Here is a 27,284-nt window from a genome sequence, read left to right on the forward strand (position 1 = left end):
GCAAAGGCTCGGCCGGCCCAAGAAACCTGGGTAGGGGCGCGCGCCCTGACCTTCCCATCCTCCCCGCCCCAGCACCCAAATACTAAAGGAAAGAGGCGATCTTCACAGACCGCGGAGGGGGCTAGCTGGTCAGATGCCAGCTACGGCCCACACTGGCCCGAGACAGGAGTGCGAGGCCCCCACGCGAACCTCGCCCAACGGCGCGCCACTCGCGCTGTTTCTACCGCGAGGTCGAGGCGGCGAGGCCAGCGCCCATTGGTCCGCCGTTGTCCTCCTCCCGCCTCCTCGTTTCGTTTATTGGCGGGATCTGTGGCGCCCGCTCGGTAGGCGGTGGCACCGCCCCTCCCACGCGCCGGCCCTCAAAGAGGGCGACGAGGAAGCGGCCACCTCCCTGCGCCCCGCCCCTAGGGCTCGTTTGCTGGCTCCCGGCTCTTGCGGGCTGCTCACCGCTCCTCGCGGCCCTCTCTCGGTTTTCTTCGGCTCCTGCTCCAGCTCGGCGGCGGCGGCGGCGGCGGCGGCGGGTAGGTGTAACCGCAGACAGTGCCGGATTGGAGAGGCAAGCTCCCCGCCGTCCAAGAGGCTGCTGGAGTCTCGCTCCACCGCCTCCCAGGACCCCGCAGGGCCCGCCCCAGGCGGGGAAGGGCGGTGGCCGAGGGCCTGCGGGACGCCGGGGCGGCCGCGTGAAGGGGTTCGTGTCAGGGGCCTGCGGGCGTGACCTTTCGAGTCTTCGGGCGCGATCCGAGGGTGGTGCGGGCTGTGCCGGCCGAGAGGTCCAGCTTCAGCAGCCTTGGGCGGTCAGACCATGCAGCGTGCCTTGGACTCGGAATGCGGCTGAGCCCGGAGCTCGAGGGTCGGGTGCAGCGGGAAGTGTGGGGACCCGGTGGGGCTTGTGGTTGTAGGAGGATCAAGGGTCGTTTCCTGAGGTTTTAGGGGGCTCAGTTGAGGTGGGGCTGAGGCGAGCCTTAGAGAAGGTGTCCAGTCAGAAGTTATGGGTGGGCCTGAAGGGTGGTCGTGAGAACCCTGTCGGAGCCGGGCCACTCCCTGTGTGCGTCGGCCTGGACACTGTTTGGGAACAAACTTGTGTCTGGCTACGGGAGTGCGATGGGGTCGCGTTAACCGAGGTGGGGGTGGGGAGGTAGGGGCCCGGACTAGGAGGGAGAGTTGAAAACGTTACTCAGAACAGATTGCGATTTAGCACATGGGACAGGTTCTTTGCTGGTGTGTATGCCTGAGCTCCATTTTAGTGAAGGGAGGGGTTCCCGGTTTTGCCCCGGGGTGTTTGAAAGCTTTACTTCCATCCGAGAAGTATAAATAAATGCAATTGCTATTTTTGGAAGGAGGCAGTGATATCTCTCAGGTTCGTGTTGTAGAACCCAGATCCGGGGTGAAACATGCCCTCTTCGGGACTGAAAACCCCCTCTTCTGCTTTCCTTCCCGTGGTCCACTTTGCCAGTATTGCTCTTCAGAGCCTCTGAATTCTCTTACTCTCTGGTTGCAGTGTTTCTTGTCTGCGTGTGTGTATGTGTGTGCGCGCGCGCTTCTCCCGCCCATTTCCCTGCTGCTGCGCTTTTGGCAACTGCCTCTGCTCTTTCCCAGGGATGGTTGTGGCATTGCATCAGGGGATATTTGTGCTTGTAATTTGCTCACTCAGCCCCAGGAAGAGGGAGAATAGTATGCTGCAGAGATTGGGGGAGGGGGCGGTGCCGTCAGCTTGGCTGGGCAGGCGGAGAAATGGGTGTGGTGAGGGAATACAGCTGCTCTAAGCCTATAGGGTAACACTGCCCAGTCATCAGCTCAGTGATTCAAAGAGCAGCAGCAGCAGCTATTTTTGTAAATCAGTCCTGAATCCAAGCTGAGCGCATGGATTTAGAATGAACAGTTGTCATGCTCTATTACAGGCTGGGTGTTTGGTAGACAACATTAGAGTTGCTAAGCAAGAGACTCCATCTGAACAGTGCAGTAGGTACTTTACTTGTAACTTTTAAACTTTAATTTCTCAACTGTTTGAAATGGTACATCTCCAGGGAGTGTCTTTGAGATTGATGGGGTTTGATGGTCCATACTGTTTCTTTTCTAATGAAATTTTTTTAAACTCAATTATAACTCTTCCTTTCAAATTTAGCTTAACAATATTATAACTATCACTTTTTGAGCATTTACCATGTCCCAGGTACTAGTTATAGGTATTTATTTACAGATGAGGAAATTGAGACTGAGAGAATTAAGAGGTTACACAGATACTTAAGTGGCAGAACTGGCATCCAAACCAACATTCTGCCCTCAGCAAAGTAGTTCAGAAACTTGAAATTTTTGATTGGCACAGGGATGAATTTATTCATGCAAAATAAGCTCACCAAAGACTGATAAACTATGTGTCAGTATATTTACTTTGAAAATATTAAGTGCCATGTACGTAATTGTATTTAATTATCCACTGGCCAGGACACTTCCACTGTTTCTGGTAAGCCTAATCAGTAATAAAAAGACGTTGATTATAGAATTGGAGTAGAGGGTATCAGATGTTCTTAGGGGATATTTTCTTCACAGTATGAAAGCCTAGTAAGGACACACATGCTTATGTTGGATCATTCTGGGGATTGTTGTAACACATTTTCCCATGCTTTTTTTTTTTTTTTAAACAGTTTTAGGTTTTTTGATAAGTATGCAGAAACTACAGTATTTCCATACTGCCCCACCCCACCCCCAGTTTTTCCTGTTATTAACACTTTGAATTAGGGTGGTACCTTTGTTACAATTGGTGAAATAACATTATAATTACTATACCATTCACTATAGCCCATAGTTTACCTTGGGTTCATTCTTTGTGTTGTACAGTTCTATAGTTTTGGTTTTTTTTCCCGTTCTGTTAACTCATACACAACCTAAAATTTCCCATATTATCCACTTTCAAATTTGGTGGTGTTGATTATATTCACAAAGTTATGTTGCTTGGTTTTTTAAAATTGTCTTTTCATAAATTTGTCATCTCAGTATATTTTTATGTATTAAAATTTCCATATTTACAAGTAAATATACACTGCATATTAAAATATCATTTTCCAGTGTTTGCTGATAGTGAGAGAGGCTTCTGAATTTCATATGTCTAGGTGGCTTAAGCTTTACTTTGAGATCATGTTTCTAGATTTGGTGATCCATCCTTTGGCTTTGTAACCTTTTGCTGTTGACTTCAAGTTTTTGGCATCTTTTTTTTTCTTTTTCTGTTTCTTTGAAAATGAGTAGTTGATGAGTAGGTTCTATTTTTCCTTAAGAAGCAAGAAGATCTGAGAGGAACGTTTTGAACCAACCAGAGACATTTTGGTTCATTTTATCTGGTCAATTTGAAAAGGAAACCAAGTGAATATCACCGATTTCACTTTGTCCTTCTAAATGGCAATTGTAGTACCAGGTTGCTAGGGACTTACTGATAGGGGTGAGTATGTTGAGGACAAGTAGGGTCAAAAAGAAGGGGTAAAGGAAACTGATGTATGTGAAAGATCAGACTTATCTATGTTCTTAGGACTTTTTAGGTAGATCTCTCAAGGTGAATTTTTTGGTGAATTATTCTGAATGTCATTGAAGTTTGAAGTTTGAAAGTCAACCTGGTTTACTTTTTTTTTTTAAATAAGTTAAAAAAGTTCATCTTACCATAAAACCCATCTTATTAATTTACAGGTATTAAAATCTTATTTATTTACTTACAGATTTTCCTCATTTACTTTCTTCCTAATTTTTACAAGGAAAATTCAGTTTTTAAAACCTTTCATTTTAAAATAATTTTAGATTTACAGAAGAGTTGTAAAGATAGTACAGAATTTCCATATGCTCTCCATCTAGCTTCCCTTAATGTTAATATCTTACATAACCATGATAGATTTATCAAAATTAAGAAATCAGCATTACTAAAATCACGAAATTAGCAGTAGTTGATTAAATTAGACTTTTCTCCCGTTCCCCAGTTTTCCCACACATATCATTTCTCGTTCCAGGATCCAATTCAGGATTCCATTTTGCATTTAGCTGTCATGTTTCCTTAGTTTTCTCGAATCTATGACAGTTTCTCAGTCTCTCCTTGCCTTTTTCTCCTTGACACTTTTGAAGTAGCAGTTGGATATTTGTAAAATGTTCTTCAATTTAGTTCTATCTGATGTTTTCTCAGGATTAGCCTAAGGTTATGGATTTTGGGGAAGAATACCAGAGAGGTGATATGACCTTCTTGGCACATCGTACCAGGCGGTGCATGATATCAACATGACTCATTACTGATTGTGAACTTGGAGAACTTAAGGTACTGTCTGCCTTAAAGTTTTTCCATCACAAAGTGGTTATTTTTCTCTTTAAGTACTCTTATTTTTTTGCTGGAAGCTAGAACTGAGTCATTAATACTCAAGGGGAAGGGAGTTAATTAAACTCCACCTCCTGGAGGGAGGAATATCAAAGAATTTGTGTACATATGTTAAAATCATTACAATAATTAATAAATATTTTTTGGAGGTACTATATTAATATGGACTCATGGATATTTATTTGTTCCAGCTTTGGCCACTGGGAGTTCTTTTTATATTGGTTCCAATGTACTTTTGACATGCTCCCTCTATCACCCCCTTTTTTTGAACACTTTATTACTTTCTGGCACTACATTCTTATCTTGTATTAAGCAGCCATTTCTCCAAAAAAGACTTGTTTTCTTTGATTGGATAAAAGTATTTAGAATCCAAGATCTAGGAAGTGGGTGTGTTTATTGCTACTAGGGTATCACTGCTTCTTAACAGAAGGCTCTCTCAAGGGACAGAGCTAGGAAATATATGTATGTATACTAACCCATGCTTTTGCACATATTTGTATTTTTGTTATCTATCTGTATATAAATAAAAATATGAGTTTGTACTGATAGTTCTGACTTTAATCCAGCACCACCAGTTTCATTCTGGTATTTCTTCTTTGCTTATTTGTGACTTCTTTTTCTGACAGTGAGAAACCTGGTTTTTATTATCTTCAATGGAATTATGTATTCAACCTTAGTGTATTTGTAAAGTTGGAAAACTCAGTTTTAATTGACACATAAATTTTCATTTTTTTGCAATTGTTCACTACTTTGAGTTATACTACTGTAGTATTGGTATTTTTAATTACTGTTTTCCGCACAGTTGGAGAAGTAAAGTCATTTGCCCCTGGCCAAACAGGAAGTGAGTGACCTATTCTTACAGCAGTCTCTTCATGTCATATATCTTGACTAACAAGTCAATCTTTGTCCCTTGGTGGGATTGCTCTAAAGTTCTTGGTTTTAGCTAGTTCTTTGTCTTAGGCAGTATTGAGAGCAGACTTCTTCTTTCTACATGTAGAATCATAGAATTGGATGAGATCCTAGAGATAATTTGTTCCAGCTTCACATAATGTAGGTGATCCCTCCAGCCCTCTAATTCAAGTATTCTCTAAGATAGGGACTTCATGGCTGGGTGGCTACCTATTCCAAGTTGTCAAATTTGTAATTTTTGAAAGACTTCCCTGATAGTGACCTCAAATCTGGGTGCTTCCCTACAGTTTCTATTCAGTGGTTCTAGTTTTGTTGTCTGCATTTATTCAGTGTAGTGCCAATCCCTATAGCTATTTAATGACCCATTTAAGTCTTTTGTTTTCCATACTAAACAGTTATTTTTTTCCCCAACCACTGCTCATGAATGTGCTTTCTAAACCTTTTATTTTGGGGGGCATTATCCTCTGGACATGTTACAGAGTTTAGCATCTAAAATTGAATAAAGACTTTTAAGATGTATGATCTAATCCAGACACTGTATTAGGTCTTGGCATTGAAGTGATAAAGAATTCAACATGATAACTGCCCATGGGGAGCTTACCATTCAGTTTCCATTATTGTTCCTTTAAGAATAAATTAGTTTTTGTTTGTTTGTTTGTTTTAATATTCACTTTTCTATATTAGTTTATATTTGTCTAATAAGAGCTTATCAATAGAGCTTTTTCCCTAGATCTATTAAGCCAGGTGTTTGTCCTTTACTTGGTTGGTTGGTTTTCTGAACTTATGTATTTTATTTTTTACAGTCCAGTTTTCTTCATTAATTTCTGTCTGTTTTTTCCAAAGGACACTTTTTGAATTCGGATTCTGTTATCTTGTGCCTTTGTTTTCCTTTCTATACTATAATTTTGACATGTTCTTTCTGTATTTTTATTTCAGTGTTTGAAGAAAGCACTCAGAATGCCAAGATGAGATCCTGGTAGTATATAATTAGTAACAAAGCTCCATGCTTTGCTTTTTTTTTTTATTTTTATTTTATTTATTTATTTATTTTTATTAACGGAAAAAAAAAGAAATTAACACAACATTTAGAAATCATACCATTCTACATATGCAATCAGTAGTTCTTAACATCATCACGTAGATGCATGATCATCGTTTCTTTGTACATTTGCATCGGTTTAGAGGAACTAGCAACACAACAGAAAAAGATATAGAATGTTAATATAGAGAAAAGAAATAAAAGTAGTAATAATAGTAAAAAAAAACAAAACAAAAAAACCCTATAGCTCAGATGCAGCTTCATTCAGTGTTTTAACATGATTACTTTACAATTAGGTATTATTGTGCTGTCCATTTTTGAGTTTTTGTATCTAGTCCTGTTGCACAGTCTGTATCCCTTCAGCTCCAATTACCCATTATCTTACCCTGTTTCTAACTCCTGCTGGACTCTGTTACCAATGACATATTTCAAGTTTATTCTTGAATGTCCGTTCACATCAGTGGGACCATACAGTATTTGTCCTTTAGTTTTTGGCTGGACTCACTCAGCATAATATTCTCTAGGTCCATCCATGTTATTACATGCTTCATTAATTTATTCTGTCTTAAAGCTGCATAATATTCCATCGTATGTATATACCACAGTTTGTTTAGCCATTCTTCTGTTGATGGACATTTTGGCTGTTTCCATCTCTTTGCAATTGTAAATAATGCTGCTATAAACATTGGTGTGCAAATGTCCGTTTGTGTCTTTGCCCTTAAGTCCTTTGAGTAGATACCTAGCAATGGTATTGCTGGGTGGTATGGCAATTCTATATTCAGCTTTTTTTTTTTTTTTTTTTTCTTTTTTTTTTACTAATTAAAAAAAGAATTAACAAAACAATTAGAAATCATTCCAATCTACATGTACAATCAGTAATTCTTAATAACATCACACAGTTGCATATTCATCATTTCTTAGTACATTTGCATCAATTTAGAAAAAGAAATAAAAAGACAACAGAATAAGAATTAAAACAATAATAGAAAGAAAAAAAAATAAAAAAAACAAAAACAAAAAACCTATACCTCACATGCAGCTTCATTCAGTGTTTTAATATAATTGCATTACAATTGAGTAGTATTGTGCTGTCCATTTCTGAGTTTTTATATCCAGTCCCGTTGTACAGTCTGTATCCCTTCATCTCCAATTATCCCTTCTCTTTTTTTTTTTTTTTAATTAACGGAAAAAAAGAAATTAACCCAACATTTAGAGATCATACCATTCTACACATGCAATCATTAATTCTTAACATCATCACATAGATGCATGATCATCATTTCTTAGTACATTTGCATTGGTTTAGAAGAACTAGCAACATAACCGAAAAAGATATAGAATGTTAATATAGAGAAAAAAATAAAAGTAATAATAGTAAAATCAAAACAAAACAAAACAAAACAAAACAAAAACCTATAGCTCAGATGCAGCTTCATTCAGTGTTTTAACATGATTACTTTACAATTAGGTATTATTGTGCTGTCCATTTTTGAGTTTTTGTATCTAGTCCTGTTGCACAGTCTGTATCCCTTCAGCTTCAATTACCCATTGTCTTACCCTGTTTCTAACTCCTGCTGAACTCTGTTACCAATGACATATTTCAAGTTTATTCTCGAATGTCCGTTCACATCAGTGGGACCATACAGTATTTGTCCTTTAGTTTTTGGCTGGATTCACTCAGCATAATATTCTCTAGGTCCATCCATGTTATTACATGGTTCATAAGTTTATCTTGTCTTAAAGCTGCATAATATTCCATCGTATGTATATACCACAGTTTGTTTAGCCACTCTTCTGTTGATGGAGATTTTGGCTGTTTCCATCTCTTTGCAATTGTAAATAATGCTGCTATAAACATTGGTGTGCAAATGTCCGTTTGTGTCTTTGCCCTTAAGTCCTTTGAGTAGATACCTAGCAATGGTATTGCTGGGTCGTATGGCAATTCTATATTCAGCTTTTTGAGGAACCGCCAAACTGCCTTCCACAGTGGTTGCACATTTGACATTGCCACCAACAGTGGATAAGTGTGCCTCTTTCTCCTCATCCTCTCCAGCACTTGTCCTTTTCTGTTTTGTTGATAATGGCCATTCTGGTGGGTGTGAGATGATATCTCATTGTGGGTTTGATTTGCATTTCTCTAATGGCCAGGGACATTGAGCATCTCTTCATGTGCCTCTTGGCCATCCGTATTTCCTCTTCTGGTAGGTGTCTGTTCAAGTCTTTTTCCCATTTTGTAATTGGGTTGGCTGTCTTTTTGTTGTTGAGTTGAACAATCTCTTTATAAATTCTGGATACTACACCTTTATCTGATATGTCATTTCCAAATATTGTCTCCCATTGTGTAGGCTGTCTTTCTACTTTCTTGATGAAGTTCTTTGATGCACAAAAGTGTTTAATTTTGAGGAGCTCCCATTTCTTTCTTTCTTTCTTCAGTGCTCTTGCTTTAGGTTTAAGGTCCATAAAACCGCCTCCAGTTGTAAGATTCATAAGATATCTCCCTACATTTTCCTCTAACTGTTTTATGGTCTTAGACCTAATGTTTATGAGTTAACTTTTGTATAAGGTGTGAGATACGGGTCTTCTTTCATTCTTTTGCATATGGATATCCAGTTCTCTAGGCACCATTTATTGAAGAGACTGTTCTGTCCCAGGTGAGTTGGCTTGACTGCCTTATCAAAGATCAAATGTCCATAGATGAGAGGGTCTATATCTGAGCATCCATGCTTTGCTTTTTATAAATATTTTCTCCTTGCTTCTGACTTTTATTAATTCAGGAAGTATTTCCAAAAGAGATTTTGGCTCTGATTTTCTGCTATAATTGGCATGCAAAATCATGAGTAAATTACTTATTACTTCTTCTTACAACTCTGAAGGCATAGCTAGTTCTTTCTAATGGTAGTTATTATTATGATTTTTAAGTATTTTTTTTTATTGTGAAATGTAAATACATACAAAAAAACACATTTTTAAGTACATTGTAACAAATAGTTATGGAACAGATTTCAGAGTTTGGTGTGGGTTATAGTTCCACAGTTTTAGGATTTTCCTTCTAGCTGCTTAAAGACATTGGAAACTGGAAGAAATATCAATATTATAATTCAGCAGTCATACTCATTTGTTAAATCCTATCTTCTCTGTTATAACTCCTCCTCCTTTGATCGTTCTCCCAGTCTTTAGGGATATTTGGGCTATGCCCATTCTAACTTTTTCATAATGGAAAGAGGTGTCGATAATATGGGATGGGGGAATGGAACTAGTTAATGTTTTTGGAGAGGTTGACCCCTCTGGATTTCAGTACTTATCTGTCCCCATCTAGAGGTTTTATGTTTTGGGAAAGTAATCTTAGTGTGTAAAACTTTTGTAGAATCTCAGATAAAGCCCTAGGTGTTCTTTAGGGTTGATAGGAATGGTTTTGATTGGGGCTTGACAAGCCCTAGTAATTGGTAGTTATTATTGATTGAAGTTAGATTATATACTTTTTTATAACCTAATAATATACACATAAAATAGTTTTAGCTTCTCTACATTATTCTCCTTCCATCCTCCCATGTTGAGACTGCTGTGGAAAAACTTATGCAGAGGTAAAGTTAGGCCAGCATTGGGGACTTAGTGCACATGCTCCAAGAAGAGGGCTCTCTCGGCTGTGGCAAGGCAGGAGCTTGAGGTTAGCATGGAAGTGGGTTCTTGCTGTTTCTTCTGCTGGGGTCATTGTGGTTCACTGCAGGACGAGGGGCAATGGCTGCTGGAGTTTGTAACAGCTTTGTATCTGTGCGGATATTTGCAGTTATAGTTTTTTCTGGCTGTACATCCTGCAAGCCCACCTCCAAAGCACACTGGGAGGCAGAAGAGATCAACCCCATGGAAAGTCAACAGCAGCATTAGATGGCTTGGCCCAACTTTGCTCAGCTGGCTCATCATGGGTGATTATGTTCTCATTTGCATCCTCAGACTGTGTCATGCTTTCCCCACAAAGATGATGTTGATCCTTTTCTTCTTTAAATATCAAATTCTTTCCAAAATCTTTTTCCTGTTGCTTCCTCTTTACTGAGCATACGAGGACAGAGACTCTTTTTTTTTATTAATTAAAAAAATTAACAAAACATTTAGAAATCATTCCATTCTACATATATAATCAGTAATTCTTAATACCATCACATAGTTGCATATTCATCATTTCTTAGTACATTTTGCATCAATTTAGAAAAAAATAAAAAGACAATAGAAAAAGAAATAAAACGATAATAGAGAGAAAAAAAACAAAACTATACCTCACATGCAGCTTCATTCAATGTTTTAACATAATTACATTACAATTAGGCAGTATTGTGCTGTCCATTTCTGAGTTTTTGTGTCCAGTCCTGTTGCACAGTCTGTATCCCTTCAGCTCCAATTACCCATTATCTTACCCTATTTCTATCTCCTGATGGTCTCTGTTACCAATGACATATTCCAAGTTTATCCTCTAATGTTGGTTCATATCAGTGAGACCATACAGTATTTGTCCTTCAGTTTTTGGCTAGTCTCACGCAGCATAATGTTCTCTAGGTCCATTCATGTTATTACATGCTTCATAAGTTTATTCTGTCTTAAAGCTGCATAATATTCCATCGTATGTATATACCATAGTTTGTTTAGCCACTCGTCTGTTGGTGGACATTTGGCTGTTTCCATCTCTTTGCAATTATAAATAATGCTGCTATAAACATTGGTGTGCAAATGTCCGTTTGTGTCTTTGCTCTTAAGTCCTCTGAGTAGATACCTAGCAGTGGTATTGCTGGGTCATATGGCAATTCTATATTCAGCTTTTTGAGGAACCGCCAAACTGCCTTCCACAGTGGTAGCACCATTTGAAAATTCCCACCAACAGTGGATAAGTGTGCCTCTTTCTCCACATCCTCTCCAGCACTTGTCATTTTCTGTTTTGTTGATAATGGCCATTCTGGTGGGTGTGAGATGATATCTCATTGTGGGTTTGATTTGCATTTCTCTAATGGCCAGGGACATTGAACATCTCTTCATGTGCCTTTTGGCCATTTGTATTTCCTCTTCTGAGAGGTGTCTGTTCAAGTCTTTTTCCCATTTTGTAATTGGGTTGGCTGTCTTTTTGTTGTTGAGTTGAACAATCTCTTTATAAATTCTGGATACTACACCTTTATCTGATATGTCATTTCCAAATATTGTCTCCCATTGTGTAGGCTGTCTTTCTACTTTCTTGATGAAGTTCTTTGATGCACAAAAGTGTTTAATTTTGAGGAGCTCCCATTTATTTATTTCTTTCTTCAGTGCTCTTGCTTTAGGTTTAAGGTCCATAAAACCACCTCCAATTGTTAGTTTCATAAGATATCTCCCTACATTTTCCTCTAACTGTTTTATGGTCTTAGACCTAATGTTTAGATCTTTGATCCATTTTGAGTTAACTTTTGTATAGGATGTGAGATACGGGCCCTCTTTCATTCTTTTGCATATGGATATCCAGTTCTCTAGGCACCATTTATTGAAGAGACTGTTCTGTCCCAGGTGAGTTGGCTTGACTGCCTTATCAAAGATCAAATGTCCATAGATGAAAGGGTGTATATCTGAGCACTCTATTCGATTCCATTGGTTGATATATCTGTCTTTATGCCTGTACCATGCTGTTTTGACCACTGTGGCTTCAGAATATGCCTTAAAGTCAGGCAGTGTGAGACCTCGAGCTTCGTTTTTTTCCCTCAAGATACTTTTAGCAATTCGGGGCACCTTGCCCTTCCAGATAAATTTGCTTATTGGTTTTTCTATTTCTGAAAAATAAGTCGTTGGGATTTTGATTGGCATTGCGTTGAATCTGTAAATCAATTTAGGTAGAATTGACATCTTAACTATATTTAGTCTTCCAATCCATGAACATGGTATGCCCTTCCATCTATTTAGGTCTTCTGTGATTTCTTTTAACAGTTTCTTGTAGTTTTCTTTGTATAGGTCTTTTGTCTCTTTAGTTAAATTTATTCCTAAGTATTTTATTCTTTTAGTTGCAATTGTAAATGGAATTCGTTTCTTGGGGACAGAGACTCTTAAGAAAAAGGCTACTTGTTATAGTGACTCTCCTCTGAGCTCTGTTTTTGTTAAACTGTTTGAAATTCTCAATCAGTTATTTAGGTTAACACATTTTTTTCTTTTAGGAGTAGAGATCCACTGGATTTCTCCACAGAGCTCTTAGCCCTTTTCTTATAGGCCGAACATATTGTTATTGAAATTATGTTGTGAGAGTGTTCCTTTGGGTTGCAGGTAAGTGATTTCTGAGTGTAGGGCGGACTTGAGGGTGAGAGATAAGGCAGACCTATTTCCAGTAGTGTTAGTTCAGATGTCACTTTTAGAAAGCCTTTCTTGATCACTTCCTATCCAGGCTGGGTTGGGTGGTCCTCTTTGTTATTTCTACCTTTGGGCATATATCATTTCACATCTGCTTTTTTTTAAAATCAAGGTATAATTCACCTATTACAATTCACTATTTTAAAGTATACAGTTCAGTGTTTTTTAGTATATTCAGTGTTGTGTATCCATCACTACTATCTAATTCCAAGACAATTTTCACCCCAAAAGAAAACCCTGTACCCATTAAGTAGTATCCCCCAAGTTCCCCTACTCACCCAACCTTAGATAACCACTAAACTTCTTTGTGTCTGTATGGGTTTGCCTATTTAGGATATTTCATATAAATGTAATCATATAATATATAGCCTTTTGTGTCTGGCTTCTTTTACTTAGCATGTTTTCATGATTCATCCATGCTATAACAGGTATCTACTTCCTTTTTATGGCCGCATAATCATTGTATGAATCTACCACATTTTGTTTATCCATTTATCTCAGCTGATAGACATTTGGGTGGTTTAAACTTTTTGGCAATTATGAATAATTTTTCTATAAGTGTTTATATGCAAATGTCTGAATGTTTATATGCAGATGTTCAGTTTTCTTGGATATATACCTAGGAGTGGAATTGCAGTAATGGTAATTCTTTATTTAACTTTTTAGGAACTGCCATATTGCTTTCCATAGTAGCTGCACTGTTTTACATTCTCACCAACAACATACTATAGTTTCAATTTCTCTACATCCTTTCCAGCACTTATTATTTTCTGTTTTTTAAAAATAATAGCATCTTTTTGGATATGAAGTGGTTTTGATTTGCATTTCCCTAATGGTAATGATGTTGAGCATCTTTTCATGTGTTTATTGGCCATTCGTATATGTTCTTTGGAGAAATGTCTATTTAAATGCTTTTCCTGTTTTTAAAATGGGGTTGTTTGTCTTTTTTTTTTTCTATTAATTAACGGAAAAAAAGAAATTAACCCAACATTTAGAAATCACACCACTCTACACATGCAATCAGCATGTTTGTCTTTTTGTTGTTGCATTGTACAAGTTTTTTTTTAATACATTCTGGATATTAAGCCCTTACTGATTTATGGTTTGCAACAAGTTTCTTCCATTTTGTAATTTGCCTTTTTACTTTCTTGATAATTTCCTTTGTTGCACAGAAGTTCTTAATTTTGATGAAATCAGATTTATCTGTTGTTTCTTTTGTAGTTCATGCTTTTGATGTCTTATGTAGGACTCCATTGCTGAATCCTTGGACCTGAAGGTTTTCTGCTTCCATATTATCTTCAAAAAGTTCTATGGTTTTAGCTTTTATATATAAGACCTTGATGCGTTTTGAGTTAGTTTTTGTATACAGTGTGAGGTAGTGTTCAACATCATTCTTTTGCAGTTGGATATCCACCCTTCCCAATGTCATTTGTTGAAGAGACTATTCTTTTCCCCATTCTATGTACTTGGCCCAATTAGCCATAGATATGTGATTCTGTTTCTGAACTTTAGTTCTAATCCATTGGTCTTTCTATCTATCCCTATGCCAGTGCCAAACTGTTTGATTACTGTAGTTTTGTGGTAAGTTTTTGAATCCAGAGAGTGTGAGTTCTCTTTGTTGTTCTTTTTCAAAATTATTTTGGCTATTTGGGACCCCTTGTATTTCCACATGACTTTGTAGATTGGTTTTTCTGTTTCTGCAAAAGGCTGCTGGAATTTGGTAGGGATTGCACTGAATTTGTATATTGCTTTGGGTAATATGGACTTATTAACAGTATTCTCTTCCAATCTATGAACATGGGATGTCTTGTCATTTATTTAGGTCTTTTTTAATTTATTTCAGGAGTGTTTTTTTACACGTGTACAAGTCTTATACTTCTTTGGTTAAATTTATTTCTATGAATTTTTCTCTTTTGGTTGCCATTGTTAATGGAATTGTTTTCTTAATTTCATTTTATATTGTTGATTAATAATTTATAGACATATAACATTTTTGTGTATTGATCTGATATCCTGCCATTTTACTGAACTTCTTTTTTAGCTCTAATAATATTTTTTTGTGAATTTCTTCAGATACGTACTTTGTATTTCAATTAGTGGTTTATATATACCTTACCACAGGACTGAAACCCCTCTGAAGTCAGGGCGTTCGTATTGTACTTCATTTATCTTTCCCTATTGCCAAATGTATTTTCAGTTAACCCTGGGGTAAAAGTGCTGTTGTAGTGAGTTTTAGGATTAAGTAATATCACTAATGGCTTGAAAACTGGCATAGAAGAGAATTGGGGAATATAGTAAGACCGTCTTTAAAACCTGTTATGTTTCCTGAATGTGGGAAAAGTAATTGTTCTCACTTCTATTCCTGTCCCTCCATTTCTCTTATCTCTTTATTTCTAGTACTCAGAATAATACAGATCATACACTTTTGTGTGTTAGGATAAGAACCTTAATTTGATTTTATCTGTTATTTCTCCAAGGAAATATATTTTGTTCTCCTTCACAAGATAGTTCTTTTCATGTGTCTTTGAGTACTTATGATACTGTGATTGGCTAGGTTTGGTGGCTGATTCTTTGCTCACATTTTTTCTTGGGAAATACAAACTCACATATTTTCTTTTCCTTCTTAGCCAGTAAATCACAGAGACCTGGGGGCAACAAAACATTCGCTTTCAAAGGGCAGGATCTGACCTGTTCTTTTGTTATTGTTCTGCCTGCCTTTTATTACCAGACATGAAGGAATGCTTTTAAGAAGCATCCTATTCTTCAAAAAAGAGAAGGGTATTCACAGTTCCTTTTTAATCAAGTAATCTCAAATTTATTTCTTTAAGAATGGATTCTCTCTGATCATTTGGGTATTCCAAAGGTGGTGGTGAAAAATGAGTGTAAACTGTGTGTGTGTGTAGGGGGGGTTCTCTGAAAATTTCTGTTGGTTATAAAAAAGTCTATGCCATAAGCAATCAAGGCAAACATGGTGGCTAGGCCAAATTAGAAACTTCTGGAACTATCAGCAGGCTGCATGATTGTGTGGTGAGCAAATCAAGTTAGTGCCTTCTCTAATCTATTTCTCAGTAACAGTAGAAAAATGTAGGGTATGAGATGAACTTGTGTTGTTCAATCTATCGTATTTAATTAATTAGTAAATGATTATATATTATATAATAAACAATTAATAAATACTATATTTAATCAATATAATCACAGTATCGCTAGAGAACCTAAAAATTTGACACAAATATTTCCAGTTAGTGTTCAGATTTCCCTGATTATTATTATTATTATTTTATTTTGCAACTGGTCTGTCCACGTAGAATCCTAGTAAGGTTCTCCTTTGGTTGATATGACTTTTAAGTCTCCTTTAGTAGGATCCCTTATCTTCTTTTTTCCCTTTGTAGTTTATATAATGAAAAAACTGGGTCTTCTGTCCTGTAGAACTTTTCGTATGTTGGGTTTTATGGCTTGCATCTCTGTGGTACTTACCATGTTTCTCAGTGTCCTATGTACTTCTTGTGAACTGGTAGTTAGATCTAGAGATATGATTTTTTTTTGGCAGATCATCTCCCTTATTCTTAATTTCCATTTTAAGAAAATCATTAAATGTCCTGCAGTTCATAAAGAAAGCTCATTTATGCATGTGAGTAATGAAATGTGCAACTATTACAGTGTTGTTAATCAATCTACAATTTGGGTCTGAAGATGACTGGGCTCAACATTTTTATTGACAATGTAGATTTGAAGGGCATTGCTAAACCCTCTTATTTAGCAATGTGTGGTACCCAGCTTGAGGGATATAAAACCAGTTGAAGCCATCCAGCTCATCCTGGAATCCTTTCAGAGGATGCTGATCTGTACAGTACCCAACTTCAGATTTTATCACAAAGTGATAAAGTAAATATGAGAATACAAATTCTGCATTCCTGTTTCTTAAAGACCACATGTGTCTTTTTTTAAATGATCTTTTATTGTAAAAGAAATACTTGTTTGTTGAAGTAAATGTGAAATTTGGAAAATTAACATTTTCATTATCCCAAAAGAAACCCTTTACCCATCAATAGTTATGGTCTTTTCACCCTTCCTTTCAGCTCCTGACTACCACTAAACTTCTGTCTCTATAAATTTGCCTATTTCTGGACATTTCATGTAATTAAAATCCTATACTATGTGTTCATGTCTGTCTTTTTTCACTTAGCATAATGTTTTCAAGGTTCAGCTATATTGCAGCATGTATCAGTACTCCATTCTTTTTTATAGTTGTATATTATTCCATTGTATGTATATTCCACATTTTGTTTATCCAGTCATAAGTTGTGGGCATTTCGGTTGTATTTACCTTTTGGGTATTATGAATGCTTGTGTACACTTTTTTGAATTGGCATGTTTTAATTCTTGGGGTATATACCTGGAAGTGGAATTGTTGAGTCATATGGTAACTCTGTGTTTAGCCTTTTGAGGAATTGTGAGACTGTTTTCCAAAGCAAGTATACCATTTTGCATTCCTGCCAGCAATGTATGAGGGTTCAATTTCCCCATATTTGATAGATTCTTAAAAATATATTAAAAAATATATGTTTAGGCGGGCCATGGTGGCTCAGCAGGCAGAGTTCTCGAGCCTGCCATGCCAGAGACCCGGTGTTCTGGTTTACTAGCTGCCAGAATGCAATATACCAGAAACAGAATGGCCTTTAAAAAGAGGAATTTACTAGGTTGCTAGTTTACAGCTCTAAGGCTGAGAAAATGCCCCAGTTAAAGTAAGTCTATAGAAATGTCCAATCTAAGACACCCAGGGAAAGATACCTTGATTCAAGAAGGCCCATGAAGTTCAGGGTTTCTTTCTCAAGTGGAAGGGCACATGGCAAACACAGAGTTTCTCTCTCATCTGGAAAGGCACATGTGAGCATGACATCATATGCTAGCTTCTTCTCCTGGCTTCCTGTTTCATGAAGCTTCCCGGGAGACATTTTCCTTCTTCATCTCCAAAGGTCGCTGGCTGGTGGACTTTGCTTCTCGTGGCTAGGTTGTTCTGCTCTGCTCTCTCTGAATCTCTCATTCTCCAAAATGTTTCCTCTTTTATAGGACTTCAGAAACTAATCAAGACCCACCCAAATGGGTGGAGACACATCTCCCCCAATCCAGTTTAACAACCACTCTTGATTAAATCACATCTTCAGGAAGATGATCTGATTACACTTTGAAACATATAGTATTGAATAGAGATTATTCTACCTTTATGAAATGGGATTTTGATTAAAACATGGCTTTTCTAGGGCACATACATCCTCTAAACTAGCATATCTGGGTTCAATTTCTGGTGCCTGCCTATGGTCGGGGGGAGGGGAGGAAAAAAATATATGTTTAACTACTGGAGTAAAGAATATATAAATTTGAAGTTTTTGATATATTTTTTCAAAATTGCTGTTTGGAATGTCGTACCTTCTCCCTGGAGCAGTGAGAATTATTAAAACTTTTTTGGCTAATTGGTAAAAAAAAAATGGAATAACCTCACTGTTTTGATCACATCTGATTTTCTTAAACAATGACATCAATGTTGCTTAGTCACAGATCCAACAATAAAAGGTGAGGTTGTGTGCTAAGAATGAGGCCTCTGGTATAGTCAGTTGCCCAGTATCAGAGTCCATTGTAGCATCGTTCCTCTTGGGATGGATATATGTTGCATGAAGGTCAGCAGGTTACTCAGGCATCTGTTCCTTAGCATGCTGAAATGGGATAACATTAATAGTAGGGTCAAAAAAATATTTGAAGGATATTCTGAAGAGCAACATTATATGATCAAAATAGCTGAGGCTCCTCGTAGGCAAACCAGCAAGCTTAGTTTAGCAGTCAGGGACAGAAGTGGAGTGCCTTTCATCAGTGAAGTCTGAGAGTCTGAGGTAGACTCACCAAGATGAACAAACTTTGCAGTTAATGTTGGCAGACACTGGCAGTGTAGTAGTAATAGCACTGGATTGGGTGTCAGCAGACTAGGGTTCAGGTCCCAACTCCACCACATAATAACTGTGAAGTCTGTGGCAGATCAGTGAATGTTTGCTTGTCTATAAAATGTGAGTCCTGATATACCTACCTCACAGGGTTGTTTTGAGAATTAAGAGGTATACAACTGAGATAGATACCCTTTTAAATGCTATTAAGATATTGTCTGGTGTTCCAAATCAAAGAATAAATTATGTGTAGAATTGGTCTTTTCAGTGGAAATCGTATTACCTCTAAGTTTCATTGGATCACAACAAATATATGTAGAAATAAACTTTTTTCTTGAGGATTAATTTTTTTTAGAACTCAGTTTTGTTTTGCTAACTCACCCGAGCAATTCTGGTAAAATGGCCATGAAAACTGCTGTTCATGGACTCGTGGAACTACTTTGGTGCCCAGAATAATTGCCTTTTTTTGAGGTGACATATCAAGTTTGTAACTGAGTTCAGGATCTGAACTTCAGTGTGTAATTCTAGGATGTTTAATTGAAACACAGATATTTATTTGCCTTCTAGGTGCATAAGACAGTAGTGCAGCAGATGATTTTAAAAAGTTATAAAATAGAAGAAGATATACACTGGCTATTTTAATAAGCATCATGATAGAGACTATCACTGCTATACAAATTATGTGGCGATCTGAATAACTAAGTGCATTTAAATGAACACAGTACCTTAAGGAGTTTGGGGTGCATTTATTGACGTGATTCAGAACCAAGGATTAACCCCCTTTAAATTAATTTTCATTTGGTAGAGCTGTAACTTATCATTTAGATGTCTTAAGTTCTTCTGAATGCTTCTTACATATTTAGGATTAAAAGTATAACTTGGTCCTTAGAGGGGAACATAATACTCTATAATTTAAAAATATTGTGTTCAGTTCTAAGAGTCATGTTTTCAGAGACATGGATAATCTAGAACCTATCCAGAAGAAAAGAGTCTGGCTGGTGATGGGAATAGAAATCAAATGATTTGAGGTATGATTTAAGGAATAGGTAGGGATTACTATTTTCAGATATTTCAAGGTCCTGAAAATGGAACAGGAATTAAGAATTGCTTTGGCAGAAGAACTAGAACATCAAGTAAAAGTTGAAGTGGGATGAAACTTCCTTATAAAATATTGAGTTTTCTATGACTACCCATATTAAATCAGAGTCCCTCTGGGTAGAGTAGTCTAGAGATACTGAGAAGGTGGTTAGGGTGAATGACCCTCAAGATCCAAGATCTATGTAAGTGGTGTTTTATTTGGGTATCCCCTTGAGAATCTAACCAACAGCGATGACCCTGTCTTCAGAAAAAGTTTATAGGCATGCATATGCACATTTTGCTCTCATCCTCAAAGGAAACTTTTTCTGGGTATAGAATTTTGTTTGCTTCTATTTATTCTGTTTGAGTTTACCATTTCGTTATCTTCTGACATACATTGTTGCTATTGAGAAGTCAGTCTTGATGTTTGTTTCTGCCATGTATCCTGGGACATCACTACATTCAGATTTGAGGATCTTTGGCTGACTCAGGTTGTGAGATCTTAGATGTTAGTCCATACAGGGGTTGTTCTGTGGCTATAATTTCTCAGGAATTTTTTGTTGTTTTGCTTTGATCTAAGAAGTCAAAGGCAGACTTCTCTATACTATCCTGGAGTTCTGGAAAAGTTGGGGCTTGTTTTACATCTGTTTCACCTATACCCCTGAGAGTATGATGGGGTATCTCTTTATAGACCTGAACATGGGTGAGACCCTGGGTCTTGATTTGTCCCTCTTGCCCTGTATGGCCCTTGAACTGAAGCCCTAACCTGGATTTCTCAGATTTTAGTTTGCGTACAAATCACAGGATCTTGTTGTAATGCAGATTCTGATTCAGAAGGTTTAGGGTGGGGGCTGAAAATTTGCATTTCTGATTAGCTGCCTGATGATGCTGATCCTCCTGGTCTGTAGTGCTTACTTTAAATGGCAAGAAGATGGATTGTATTACATATTTTTTAGTGGTGGTGGTGTTAGTGATAGTGGTGGTATAATAGTATATAAATAATGAAATCTATTGTGTAAAAGATCTTAATTTCCTGCAGTTTTGATGAGTTCTATAGGACTGTATTTTGTAGCAGTTCATGTCCATGTATCATTCTTAGACATAAATGATAAAATTTTTTGTGGGTGAGAAAGGTCAGTATAATGAATTGCCTTGTGATATGTCACAGATCCACAAGACATTTAGCAGTAATGTATGAGTGTCTGAGTTTGTAGTAGTTAAGATCTGAACTATTTACCTTTGTGGTGATGGAATTATTGTTTTGCTGCAGATTCTACTGCAGACTAACAATTTCTGAACCCAAGTGTTTTAAAATCTATATGATTGGTATTTTAACAACCAGAAGTTTAAGGGAGAGATGTTCAAGAATAGTTGAATTCTGAAATATTTGACTTCATGTGTCCGATTGGATCATAAAGGATTAAAGTAAGCACGGCCTGTCATTTTTTAATGTTGACATCCTTGGGTGGTTTTTATCATCATCAACTTGGTTCATGTAGTTTTGACTGCAAACTCTGCATTTTTACTTGCATAACCCGGTGAAGCCTCTTTATTGGCTGATAACTGAACTTTGACTTGCAATAATCATGAAGGCTTTAAAAGTAATACTGTACTTAGACTTTCAGATCAGGTGTTGATGCAGGCATACTTGAGTCAGAAAAGATAGTTAACCTTTATTGGTTTTAACTGGGTCTGGTTGAGAGGGGGTGCACCTTGAAGAGGATGTCTTTAAGAGTCACTGGTAGGATTAATGACCATCTCCGCTATCTGTGAACACATTCTCTTTATTTGACAAAAGTGTCATTACTTTAATAACAAGACAATATCTTTGAATGCCCCACTTAACTGACATTTCAGGTGACTCATTAATTAAAGAAAAAGATGCATAGAAGGACCCATTTAAAATCAGACACACTGAAGATACTTGCGCAAGTAGCTTAAGAGTTTTGCCTTAAAAAGGATTTAGAAGTGGGTGGGTATGCGTAGTATTGATGTATGCTTCCTTATTTCTAAAGAATCTTTGCTATGTGCTAATTTTCACATTACACTCCTGGTACTGTTAAGCCCAGCAGCCTTTTTTTTCTTTCTTTTTTTCCCCTCCTTCTTGTTTTTTAAACAAGGCAGCAAGACATTGGCCAAAATGGTGAGGTAATATCTTTCCAGCTCATTGTAGTCTAAGAGTGAGTCACTGTTCTCCTGTGAAGAAATTCTGGGATACTTCTCTTTCTTGAAGGAAATATTTTGCATTTGAGTTTTAATTGCTTTGTTTAAAGCCAGTGAAACTTTCAGTTTAACATGCAGTCATTAATTAGACATGAAAGTGAAATGTTACTGATCATATTTTTAAAACTTACTTAATTCTATTCAGATAGTTTTCTCTGATACTTACCTGGCAGGGAAAGGCAAAGGACTCCATTCGTTACTCCTGTCTGGTGCAGGCAGAAGTCCAGATTCTCTGCTTTACATCTGTTGGCACCTGAGGGGGCTCCTTATCACTGCAAAATGGGAATTGGGGTTCCAGTTTCTTTTGTCTCCACTGTCACTAAGGTGGTGGTGGTTGCCTCGTTTTTGCTGGGTGATGGTGAAAATCCTGATTCTCCATTAGATCTCAGACACTGGAGGGAGAGGGAAGGGTATAGTTCAGGCTCTCTGCATGGTTTCTACTGATTCTCAGGTTAGGGACCTTGATATCAGCTGTTGGAAATGAAAGTCATGGCTATCTACTTGGCTTTCTCAAACTCACTTTGGTGTTGGGATGTTGGGGTGCCTCATTATAGCCTTGTGAGGGTGGAAGTCTAGTTCTACTCAGCCTTTGCTGGTGTGGATGAGAGTTGGTCCACAGTGTTTTCTGTGGTGTTTCTCTGGATGAGATAGATTATTGTTTAAAATTTTTATGTTTTGTTAGACTGTACTTTCCTAGTTCTTTGGCTAGATAAATCAGTTTTGTTGGAGCTTTGCTTGTTTGTACTCATTGGTATTAGCCAGCTTTAACAGCTCTAATTCTTATATATAGAAGGCAAAAAGGAAACGTGGGAAACTTGCCATTGTCCTTGGATCCTCAGGTCTCTAACTGGTCTGCTGTTTTCTCTCTACCTTTCAGAGTCTTATGTTTATTTTATATATAATATCCAGGACTTTAAGTTGTAGTTAGTGGGAGGAATAGGGAAAAAGTATAACTATCTCATCTTCCTGATAAGGTAGATTTAGAGTATTTATATAGTTGTTTTTTAAATGACATTTATTTTTCTACTCATAAAAATATATATTGAATGTAGAAAATTTAGAAGGTACAAAAAAGTGTAAAGGAGAATATTTTGACATATATTATTCTAGACATTTTCTGTGAATACATTTATTTTTTCCCAAAACTAGAACTCTATATACTATATGAACTTTCCACTTAATACATTCTGTGCATTATTCACTATCAATAAGTACATTTCTGTAACTTAGTAAGTACATTTTTTGTGGTTAGAATTAAGTTGTAATGTACAAGTTCGGGAGGTCCATCGAAATGGTATGTATTGCTCCCTTGTGTTAAGAGTCTGAGAGATAGATTATAGACAAATAGAGGATGTACAGTTTCAAATGAATCTTAGAGTTTACATTGTTTTTTTACTAAAGGGAGTTCGAAGTAAACCAGATTTGGCCACTAGTTTCAGAAAACACTGACTATTTAGGTAACTATTTAGATTTTAAAGCTTAAAAATAAAAGTGTACGTTTGGCTTTGAAAAATGCTATTTTGACTAAAATTCTTGTTCATATTTTCCATAATGTTGTAAGAGGGCTCATTATACTTCTCAGAAGAAAATTTGAGATAATAATGGCTTGTGTATTCTTGGAGGAGTTAGGCAATTGGAGCAATATTTGTTTCAATGAACCCTAGCATTAGTTTTCTGCTGGTATTTGCAAAATATAAGCCAGAATGGCTTGAATCTGTAAAATTAAGCTTGAAGAGACTCAGAGAAAATAAGCATCCAAGGTTATACAGCCAGTAAAAGGATAGATTCATATTTAGATCCATGTGACGGTAAACCATGTGGTCTTTGCAGTGTCATGTAGCCTTGCCTGGTAGTTCCTTTCAGGGTTTTGCTTGATTCTTAAATACTACAGGTTGCCAAATAGGTGATGTTACACCAACTAGGTGTGGCTAGAAGGCACTATATCAAAGCAGATACATGAGATTGTAATTTAAGGAACGCCATGACTTGGGTCTATTATCTTGTGGCTTTCTTATATTGGTGTAATGGGAGATGATCAGTGTGCAACATGATCAGTTTACAGTTTCAGAAGCAGCTATCCAACCTATTTTAGTTTCGGAGTTCGTATTGCCTGCCTTTTTCTTTGTTCTTGTCTTTTTCTTCCGTTCTTTTTTTTTTTATCTTTTGTATTTTTCTTTTTCTTTTTAAAAGGTACCAGAAATCCATGGATGGCTTACTGAAAAACTAACTAGCACCTGTCTAGTGATAACGTGGCTTCACCCTGAGTTTCTTTCTTTTTTTTTTTTTTTATGAAACTAAAACAATGTTTTTTAATAGGAACCAGAGGTATGGTTACAATTACATAGTCTGACACAAAAAACCCATGGGTGGATCAGAAATTGGAAGCTTACAAAATAAAGAGGGTAATGATGGGTGTATAGGAAGAAAAAATGTTCCAGAGAGCCTTGGGAATCAGGCTAATAATGGCCTCTCCCTGTGATCCTGTCTGTGCTCATCCCTAGAATCCATCTTTCCAGGGCCCAAACCTTGGCCCTTGCAGAAGCCCCTACAGTCCCCACCATGGCCTTGGTAGCTGCCTTGATCCTAGCCTCCTCTCCCACCAGACTATCGTTTCCATAGTTACCCCCCCATGTGAGAGCCTCCTGGACTCCCTTCAGGGCCCTTGGACTTAGAGGCCTTACACTGGTTGCCTTCATTCCTCCAAGAGAAGTTCATGTTCTCACATGTTGGATTAGGACACTTCCAGTCCTCAGCTCATTGCTGTCCTCCACCACCACCACTTCCCTGGGGAATCCTCTGCAGCCACTGCCATCACTGCCACCACCTCCATAGCCTCCATGGTCCATCGGTTCTCCCTGCTCTTGGCCTCCATGACCATTGCCACTACCCCGAGTGAAGTCTACTCACCAAGTAGCAAAGGAGACCTTGATAGGATTTCCAGAGAATTCTTTACCATCAAACCAGTCAGTGGCGGCTTTAGCAAAAGGTGGGTCATCAAATGAGACTGTTGCTTCTCCCTTCAGCTTGCCTGTTTCTCTGTCTGTGTACAGATTAATCATGAATTGCTTGGTTTTCTTATTTGTCTTAATACCAATCTGCTTGAAATAACCATCCACAAACTCAGTTGTAACATTTTCGCTCAAACCTTGCCTGAAGATGGTGGTGTTGTCTGAATTACCCTATTCAGAGTCTTAATGTGATCCTTGGTCCCAAGGGCCACCACATTTATTGAAGCCACCATGGTCACTTCTGTCCATGCTGCTTCTGCCTCCACAGCCACCTCCATGACCTCTGGGTTCATAGTCACCACTGCTATGGTTGTAAACACTGCTGCTGCCCTGGCTGCGGCCCCTATGATCCTTTTGGCCTACCCCGTAGCTGCCACCACCACCACTGTGGTCCTGATTGCCATAGCCACCACTGCCACCACTCATGGGTGACTGATCGTGTCTGTAGTTACCTTCACCACCCCTGCTGCTCCCACTGCTACTGTTGTACTGGTTCTGCTTTTCATGGTCCATAGTCTTGGCTTTCCAAGGACTATAAGAACTTTGCTGGTGTCCATAGCTTTGTTGCTATCCACCATAGCTAGACTGTTGCCCATAGCCCCCACTCTGGGGCTGTCCATAACTGCTTTTCTGAGAGCTGCTACCATAGCTTCCTGAGATGCTGCCGAGAGCTGACTGCTACCCATAGCTGGGGTAGGAGGATTGTTGCCCGTAAGATGATTGGGAACTCTGGCCACCACCATTGCTACCAGTTGAGCATAATTAGGACCATTTTTAAAATACTTTGGTATGTCCTGGGTCTGGTCCTTCTCAATGACAGTTTCTAATTCTTTTTTTTTTTTTTAATTAACTAATGGAAAAAAAGAAATTAACCCAACATTTAGAAGTCATACTATTCTACATATGCAATCAGTAATTCTTAACATCATCACATAGATGCATGATCATCGTTTCTTAGTACATTTGCATCGGTTTAGAAGAACTAGCAACACAACAGAAAAAGATATAGAATGTTAATATAGAGAAAAAAAATAAAAGTAATAATAATAGTAAAAAAACAAAAACAAAAACCTATAGCTCAGATGCAGCTTCATTCAGTGTTTTAACATGATTATTTTACCATTAGGTATTATTGTGCTGTCCATTTTTCAGTTTTTGTATCTAGTCCTGTTGCACAGTCTGTATCCCTTCAGCTTCAATTACCCATTATCTTACCCTGTTTCTAACTCCTACTGGACTCTTACCAATGACATATTCCAAGTTTATTCTCGAATGTCGGTTCACATCAGTGGGACCATACAGTATTTGTCTTTTAGTTTTTGACTAGACTCACTCAGCATAATGTTCTCTAGGTCCATCCATGTTATTACATGCTTCATAAGTTTATTCTGTCTTAAAGCTGCATAATATTCCATCCTATGTATATACCACAGTTTGTTTAGCCACTCATCTGTTGATGGACATTTTGGCTGTTTCCATCTCTTTGCAATTGTAAATAACGCTGCTATAAACATTGGTGTGCAAATGTCCGTTTGTGTCTTTGCCCTTAAGTCCTTTGAGTAGATTCCCAGCAATGGTATTGCTGGGTGGTATGGCAATTCTATATTCAGCTTTTTGAGGAACCGCCAAACTGCCTTCCACAGTGGTTGCACCATTTGACATTCCCACCAACAGTGGATAAATGTGCCTCTTTCTCCGCATCCTCTCCAGCACTTGTCCTTTTCTGTTTTGTTGATAATGGCCATTCTGGTGGGTGTGAGATGATATCTCATTGTGGTTTTGATTTGCATTTCTCTAATGGCCAGGGACATTGAGCATCTCTTCATGTGCCTTTTGGCCATTTGTATTTCCTCTTCTGATAGGTGTCTGTTCAAGTCTTTTTCCCATTTTGTAATTGGGTTGGCTGTCTTTTTGTTGTTGAGTTGAACAATCTCTTTATAAATTCTGGATACTAGACCTTTATCTGATATGTCATTTCCAAATATTGTCTCCCATTGTGTAGGCTGTCTTTCTACTTTCTTGATGAAGTTCTTTGATGCACAAAAGTGTTTAATTTTGAGGAGCTCCCATTTATTTATTTCCTTCTTCAGTGTTCTTGCTTTAGGTTTAAGGTCCATAAAACCGCCTCCAGTTGTAAGATTCATAAGATATCTCCCAACATTTTCCTCTAACTGTTTTATGGTCTTAGACCTAATGTTTAGATCTTTGATCCATTTTGAGTTAACTTTTGTATAGGGTGTGAGACATGGGTCTTCTTTCATTCTTTTGCATATGGATATCCAGTTCTCTAGGCACCATTTATTGAAGAGACTGTTCTGTCCCAGTTGAGTTGGCTTGACTGCCTTATCAAAGATCAAATGTCCATATATGAGAGGGTCTATATCTGAGCACTCTATTCGATTCCATTG

General features: G+C 37.8%; 1 protein-coding gene and 1 pseudogene across 4 annotated transcripts in view; one reads left to right on the forward strand and one right to left on the reverse strand.

Moving 5' to 3' along the window:
• The first annotated feature begins 343 nt into the window (after positions 1-343).
• Positions 344-27,284, forward strand: part of LOC143657255 (microtubule-associated protein 4-like) — a 286,603-nt gene continuing 259,662 nt past the window's right edge. For 2 of the 4 annotated variants that reach the window (XM_077129454.1, XM_077129453.1), the window contains exon 1: positions 344-521. The gene's annotated coding sequence lies outside the window, so the exon portion shown is untranslated. Of the gene's footprint in view, positions 522-631; positions 689-4,156; positions 4,286-27,284 lie in introns of those variants that run through there. The other 2 variants (XM_077129457.1, XM_077129455.1) reach the window with 2 other exon arrangements.
• Positions 24,320-25,629, reverse strand: LOC143656791 (RNA-binding protein FUS pseudogene; annotated as a pseudogene).

This window comes from Tamandua tetradactyla, chromosome 15 (assembly GCF_023851605.1).
Source record: "Tamandua tetradactyla isolate mTamTet1 chromosome 15, mTamTet1.pri, whole genome shotgun sequence".
Taxonomy (NCBI): Eukaryota; Metazoa; Chordata; class Mammalia; order Pilosa; family Myrmecophagidae; genus Tamandua; species Tamandua tetradactyla.